This window comes from Tupaia chinensis, unplaced genomic scaffold, assembly GCF_000334495.1.
Source record: "Tupaia chinensis unplaced genomic scaffold, TupChi_1.0 Scaffold139341_1, whole genome shotgun sequence".
Lineage (NCBI taxonomy): Eukaryota > Metazoa > Chordata > Mammalia > Scandentia > Tupaiidae > Tupaia > Tupaia belangeri.
Window position 1 is genome coordinate 2,022,313 of NW_006199230.1, and position 8,264 is coordinate 2,030,576.

General features: G+C 38.1%; 1 pseudogene; it reads left to right on the forward strand.

Moving 5' to 3' along the window:
* Positions 1 to 6,600: 6,600 nt before the first annotated feature.
* Positions 6,601 to 7,492, forward strand: LOC102468973 (high mobility group protein B2-like; annotated as a pseudogene).
* The last annotated feature ends 772 nt before the right edge of the window (positions 7,493 to 8,264 follow it).

Below are 8,264 nucleotides of genomic sequence, written 5' to 3' on the forward strand. Positions count from 1 at the left end.
TGATGGAAACATACTAGAGACACTCCATATAGCACAGACCATGGAGATACAATTTCTGCCCTCTGAAAGCATATGTGTAGGAAAGATGATTCATATGACAAATAACTGTAGCCATAGACAGAGGAATGAATTCCATGAATATCAATAACAATGTTCATTTTTTAAAAGAGAGATTTATACTATAGCATGTGTGCGCTCACCAGAGAGACAGAAAGTGATAAATCAACCCCTCTGGGGAATGGCCATGACACAATCCCTTCTCCTCCATTCTCCTCTCCAGATTTTGGGCATGCACGCACATGTGTCCAGCGTGAGTTTTAAGCTGCCAGGTCTGGGACTCGAACTGCAGTCAGCTATGTGGGAGTACAACAATGTAACCATTACACCATCTGCAGGTACCACGATGTCCATTATTGACTATCATTTAATACTCAGACTGACTTCATTTCCTACACTTTACAATAAAAGAAATTGAGGTATAGAAAGGTTTAAAATGTCTACCTGGGGGGAGGGGGGAAGTCTACCTGAAGTCATTAGCAACTAGTTAGTAGTAGAAAAGATTTTTAGCAAAATTTCCCTATCACATTTGTGAAATTAACAACAAACAATTGTTGGTAAGGTATATTAAGCCTTTACTGAAGGGAAAGTTAAGTCCTACACTAATGGAAGAATAGAATTTGTATGAAGACTATTGGGATTATAGGAGTCATGTTAATCGCTATTAATAAAAATCAGTATTCAGAATTTCTACAGCTTATTAAGGTAAAGAGAAACAAAACAAATGCAAATAAGGGCAAAGAATAGAAAACTGTAATTTGCAAAGAAGGGATAACCCTGAATGGACAATAAACATGTAAAGGAATACTCATGCTCATTCTTAATGTAGATCAGGGAAATGCAAAATAAAACATTGTGATAAAAAAAATGAAACAAAGACCAGCAGTTAGCATAATGGCTATGTCGCTGGACTCCCATGTAGTCAACCACGGTTTGAGTCCTGGACCTGGTGGCTTAAACTCACACTGGTGTGTGTGCGTGTGTGCCCAAGATCCCAAGAGGAGAATAGAGGAGAAGGGATTGCTGTGTGGCCATCCCCCCCGGGGGGTGATTTCTCGCTTTCTGTCTCTCTGTTTCCGTCTTTCTGGTGAGCACACGTGCCCTATAGCAAAAGCCTCCCAAAAACAAACAAACAAATAAATAAATAAATAAATAAACAAAAAACATGACTCAAGAGGCTACTTTGTCATATAATATATACATTTGAACAAAAATGTTGATAAATATAGAGCTAATTTTTTGTCACTCAATATGCTAATTATTAATAGAATATATCCATTGAATTACTCTGTGACATTATTTTGACAAAACATCAAAATAAAGCTAAAGCGTTAGCAAGTATTAATCACTCTACTATGAATTGTTAGTTTGAAGCTATATTTGAATTATTTGCCTTATATAATCTTATAGACAATCTAGATAGAAAAAGAAATAATTTTCAAAAAGAAAGGAGGTAGAGAAAATTTGGAGAAACAGATATGTTATTTTTCTATGAATCACCTCAATCTTATCGACCTTTTCCTCAATTTTAGCTATTCTGATCCATTCTGTTTGCTTTTTATTTTCTGCATTGATGTGTTTTCATTTCTGCTCTTTTGTTGACTTTTGGCTCCTGTTCCAATGAAGTTCATAGCTCTTCCCACCCCTCAAAGGGAGTCTGGATCTTCATACACAAAATTAAGTGGAAACACTAACCCAGCTATTCAAATAACTAAGACAAATGCATTTACAAGTCCAAACCATCCATATAATTGCATCTTTTTTTTTCCACTTTACTTATAGTATCTCTCCTGTGAACACTGTCAGTTACATGCCATCTGAAGCTATAATTATGCCCCCAAACTGTCACTCCTTTTAGTCAATCAATTTAACTGACTTCTCTCACCGATCTGATTGGTCAGTGGGAGTGATGGTTAGTTGCTTCAGAATCTCGTAGAAACAGCTTTCAAATTTATGTTATAAAAGCATCTCTGAAGCTAGTTCTGCATGGTTCTCTGATGTGTGTTATTAAAGACTCTCCATGAGTGAAGAGCAGATCAGCTTTAAAACAATTACAAGCATTTAAAAAGTAATTACTAGAGAATTCCAGTGCAAACAAAATATCTATTTTGACTACCATGAACGGCTCTATATAAACATTTCTCTCTGTGTGTCATAGATGTGGCTATCTACTTCACAGAAGATTTAATTACAAATTTGTCTTCCTTATCTTCTGGGTTCACACTGCTGCTTGAGAAAAATAGAAATAGTACAGGTTGTGGAGGCAGAAGAGGAGAGAATAGAGATTTAAGGTTAGGGAGTTTCTTTTGTTGTTGTTTTAATAGAAGTATGTGTTGCTTGGCAACCATTAACCTAAAAATGTATTATTTACGATTCATTCATAATTAACATAATCTGAGGAAGAAGGTGGACACATCATAACATAAAGCTATTCCTTTTATTTATTTATAATAAGGTTTTTTTTTAAATAAATTACACTTTGGAGGTTATCATATTCCTGTAAATTTGGGTATCTCTGTAATATATCTGCCTTATTTGCTGTTTAATCTTAATTCTATAGTTTATACTATACTTTTATGAAGCTAAATTGATATGTAGGATATATTTTTGTTAAATTCAGGTGAATACTCTTTAGAGAATAATAGAAGCTCTCATCTTGACTACACAGTTTGGTAGCCCCTCACCACACAGGGCTATTAAGCACTTGAAATGTGGTTTGTCTGTATTAAGATATACCAGAAGTGTAAAATACTCACTGGATTTTGAAGACGGTCTTTTAAAAAATACTGTAAAATATCTCATCAGTATCTTTTATATTGATTAGGTATCAAAAAGGATAATATTTGGTATATATTAAGTAAAATATTTACTATTAAGCTAATTTCACCTGTTTCTTTCTTTTTATTTTTTCAGTGTGACAACCAGAAAATTAAAAATTTTCCATGTGACTTGCATTATATTTCTATTTGATAGCACGGGTTTAGCTAAGGCAAGGCGCATCATGAATCTATGAAGGACTATTTATTCTGGAAAGAATTGGCATCAGTGGAGATGGAAGTTGACACTTCCATGAGGAATTAAACTGATTACTGTCTGCATCCTAATTAATCTAGGAGCTACATGCAACTTAAGTGCACACTGATACCCACTGACTACATTTTTGACAGAACAATATTGCCATTACAGCTACAGAATAAAATACTGAGTCTATCAAAGTGAACATTTGATTGGAGAGAACAGAGGAAGAGAAAGAGGAAACAACAGAGAGAGTACAAATGCTAACGGGAGTTAACCATTAAATATATAAAAACAAGCAATTGCCTAGTTAGGGACAATTTCAGTATCAGAAAGACTGCTAAGTTCTTGGACAAATTATGTACATAATGCCAAAAAGAAATCTAAATTTTACCTTGCCTTGTATGATTTTGACCTTGTATGTGCCTTACAAATCAGACACAACTGGGGGCCAGTCCCACAGTGGGTAAGAACCAGATCCCGTAGTTCAAACCCTGGCCCCAGCATGTGTGTGCTGGGTGCATGTGTGTGTCCCAAATCCTGACAGGATAGAAAAATGAAGGAGAAGGAATGTAGGATGAGCACACCCACGTGGGAGAGTACTTTCTCTCTCTGTATGTTAGTTTATCTCTCCGGCATACACATGTGCCCTCTGGCAATTAGGAAAACAACAACAACAACAATAATCGAGTGTTTGTACTGCTCTGATGCTACAGTTTTCTTTCTTACTCCTCCTGTCAAGTGTAATTTTATATTCCTTGAAAATAAGTTTCTATGGGGTAAATTCTTCCTGTACAGCAGTCAATATCCTGGGGGAGAGAGTTTACAACTACGCAGATGGTAAAAAGGAACAATGGAACAGAAGACCAGTACCGTATGTAAAAGTTAGTTTGCTATGCTAATCACAATACTTTATCTTAAAATATCTCATAAAAAAAAGAGGCAGAAAATTACCATATCCAATCAGTCAAATTGAAAGCCTGGCTCCTCTCTAACAATTGCTTGTTTGGGGACCACCTTCCATTCTAGTGAAACAAGTGGAAGCATGGTTGTCATGAAAATGTAATGCTTCTGCTTGAAAGGCTAATCCTTGTTGCCGCTTTCTCATTTCATTGACCCCTGTAAGCGGAGTTTTATTAAAATAATGGCATACTTTGTGGTGTTGGGCGAGGTGATTCTTTGTGAGATGGATAAAACTTTAAACCATCCCAAACTTCACAATACCTTCCTGAGTTAAGCAATGACACGTGGTCGATAAATGCAGGGAAACAATCAATCAGCAGGATTATTACTGCTCCTTTATGTCTATATGCATACCAGTATTTTCGCATCAACATAAATTTAGGAAACAGTACTTTCACAGGATTCATGACTAGTGACATATGAAAATATTCTTAAATTTTATTATTATTATTTTTACCTTACATTTACTGGTCTATTATTGTTTAAAGAATTATTCATTTAAATTTATTTGTTATTGTTATTTTTTTTATTTGATTAGAGATACAGAGAGAAAGATAAAGTGAGAAAGCGAGCCACCAACTGGGACTTGTACTTCAGTGGACCATTTTGGAGTCTAGCACCTTAGTCACTACGCCACCTGCCAGTCCCTTACTGTCTATTACAAATTACACACTTCACAATCAACCAAATGGAAAGGACTCAGAGGGCAAATTGTGGGGGTAGGGAGAAGACACAGAGCTTCCATGCTCACTGGCCTATAGCGCCTCAGTGTCACTAGTCAGGGCTTCCAGATCTTTTAAGACAATACTTGTTTATATTATACACTTTAAAATTATCTTCAACTTATTACTTTTTTCTTTTTTGAAGTTTGCTTACTTTTTTCTTTCATAAGTGAGATAGAGAACCAGTCCCCCTCATGGACACACATATGCCTGGCATACTCAGGAACTCTTCTGGGCTGAACTCCCAGAATTTTCTCAAATGAGTCAGCTTCACAGAGCATTGCATTTTACTGCTGCACCACCATCCAGCTTTCTGGGTACAGTTCATTAATGCTTTTTAATTTTAAATAAGAACATATCACTAACCTTCATACATTATACTGCCATCAGTTTCTATCTAAAACTTTTTAAAAAACGGTCAAGGGGCCAGCAGATAGCATGGTAGTTAAGGTACTTGATTTCCCCATGACTGACAGTGGTTTGAGTTTCGGACACAGTGGCTTGAAAGTGACACTGGGCACATATGCCTACATGCCCAAAATCCAGCATGGAGAAAGAAGAAGATGGGATTGTGGTGTGGCCATCCTCCTGGGGGTGGGGATGGGTGTGATTTCTCACTTTCTCTCTTTGTTTCTTTCTTTGGGAAGTGAATACTCCCTATACCAAAAAAAAAAAAAAAAAAGAATGCAAGAAAGTAAGAATAAGAAGAAAGCAAGCAAGAAAGGAAGACAGAGGCGAAGAAGAAAAGAAAGAAGAAAGGAAGGAAGGAAGGAAGGAAGGAAGGAAGGAAGGAAGGAAGGAAGGAAGGAAGGAAGGAAGGAAGGAAAGAAAAAGAAAGAAAGCACTCAGTATAATCTATGGGTGCCTGAACTGCAGGACAGGTCCTTGACCTAACAGAAAGTTCATGCCTCCTGCTCTTTACCCTGGAATAATTTGTTCCATGTTGATAGCTCTAAGTGGCCACACCCTTTCACATCTCTGATCTGGATGAAGAGACCTTTTTTTTTTCTTTCTTAGTACCCTGTATGGATTCCTATTATAGCTCATTCTATCCTGAACTTGAAATGATCTGTTCAACTGATTTTTACTGGGACCAAGTGTGCACTCAAGATAAGAACCATCTGACTACATGACCAGTACTTAGGATACCTGCTAGAGTATGGAGGTATTTAACGTACTCTTAAGCATTTTACAAGATACTGTACTGACCAATTGAAATCCTGTCTCAGCATGAGGTTTTAATTTCAGTGCCATTATTCCACATGCTTTGAATTAATCTTCCAAAACAGGGCTCAGCAGAAGTATGTCATATGTGGATACAATGTATGCTAATGGAAAAATGGACTCGAGATATAATGGGGGAAGAGAAATAAATAATTTTTTTATAAACATATTTTTTTTTCTTTGGCATAGTGTTTATGCTGCTGGACTCCCACATGGCCAACCACAGTTCAAGTCCTGGAGCTGGTGGTTTGAAACTCATGCTGGGTATGTGTGTGTATGTACCCAAGGTCCTGGAAGGAGAATGGAGGAGAAGAGATTGAGGTGTGGTCATCCTCCCTGGGTAGTGATTTGTCACTTTCCTTCTCACTGTCTCTGTCTCTGTCTCTCTCTCTGGCAAGAGCACGGGTCCTAAAGGAAAAAACTTTACAAAAAAAAAAAAAAAAGGAGAAAGAGAGAGATTATTGGACTGTATAATTTTGGGTTGCCCTATAGCAAATAAGAATGTAAATTTTTGAAACCAGTTCATGCTGGAGCCCTGGGGAGGAAGCTTCTCTGTCAGATCTGGCCGCTCTGCAGGACTCTGAGGAAAGCTCACACCACGTAGACGCTGTTTGTCACCATGGGCAAAGGAGACCCCAACAAGGAGAGGGGCAAAGTACCCTCATATGCCTTCTTCATGCAGACCTGCCGGGAAGAGCATAAGAAGAAACACCCAGACTCTTCGGTCAATTTCGTCAAATTCTCCAAGAAATGTTCAGAGAGATGGAAGACCATGTCTGCAAAGGAAAAGTCAAAGTTTGAAGATATGGCAAAAGGTGACAAAGCTCTTGGGAACCAGCAGTTAGCGTAATGGCTATGTCGCTGGACTCCCACGTAGTCGACAGCGGTTCGTGTCCCGGACCCGGTGGCTTAAAACTCACGCCAGGCGCATGTGCGTGCCTGCCCAAGATCCCAAGAGGAGAAGGGAGGAGAAGGGATTGCCACGTGGCCATCCCCCCCTGGGGGGTGATTTCTCGCTTTCTATCTCTCTGTCTCTCTCTGTCTGGCTGGCGAGCGCACACGCCCTATAGCGAAAACCTCTCAAAAAAAAAAAAAAAGTGACAAAGCTCATTATGACAGTGAGACGAAAAATTACGTCCTTCCCAAAGGCGATAAGGGAAATAAAAAGGATCTCAATGCTCCAAAAAGGCCTCCATCTGCCTTCTTCCTGTTTTGCTCTGCATATCGCCCAAAAATCAAAAGTGAATACCCAGGCCTGTCCATTGGGGATACTGCAAAAAAATTTGGTGAAATGTGGTCTGAACAGTCAGCCAAAGATAAACAGCCATACGAACAGAAAGCAGTTAAACTAAAGGAGAAATATGAGAAGGATATTGCTGCATACCTGCCAAGGACAGAAGGGAAGCAGGAAAGAAGGGCCTGGCAGGCCAACAGGCTCAAAGAAGAATGAACCAGAAGATGAGGAAGAGGAGGAAGAAGATGAGGAGGAAGAAGACGAAGATGAAGAATAAATGGCTATCCTAAGTATGGTATCAACATAATTACCAGGACAAATGGATTCAAACAATATTTAAGCATGTTTATGATTGCCCTCTGTCACATCCTAGTGGCTACATGCTCAAATTTGGGGTTTTCTCAAAAAATGAAAACGAGTTTTCAGATATTAGGCAAGTTAATATGTGGAAACATTTGGAGTAATGTATATTAGAACATACGTAGATCTGGAAGCCAGTTTCTACCAAATGCAAATAAGAGTATATAATGTGATTTAAGATGTTCTCAGTACCACAGGGCTGCCACATTTTATCTGCATATTATCTGAGCTAATTAATAGACCACAGTTTAAGCACTTCTCTAAAGATAATTGTTAGTCTGTTTTTGTTTTGACAATGTTGGCATGAATGTCCTTGTATTTAATTTTACATGGGTGAGAAAAGACCTATAATGACATAACTGGGCCAAAGGCCTTGTGCTTTGTTTTGTTTTGTTGGCATTTATTTATTTATTGGTTTGTTGTGATTTTCAAACTGTCAGGTCTGGGACTCAAACTGCTCTCAGCCATGAGGAATTCAGCGCCTTATCCGCCACGCCACTTACTGGCCCCAGCTCGTACTTTTACTGTTGCTAATATAATACTTTAAACCTCTATACTTATGCCAGAAACTGCTCTTGTGCTCTATTTGTTAACTTTCAAAGCCTGCTAAAACTGATCTCAGCAGAAGTTGTACTAATATGTATTGTACAGCTGTGAATGTTTGGAGTACTCTGTTCTCATTTCAACAA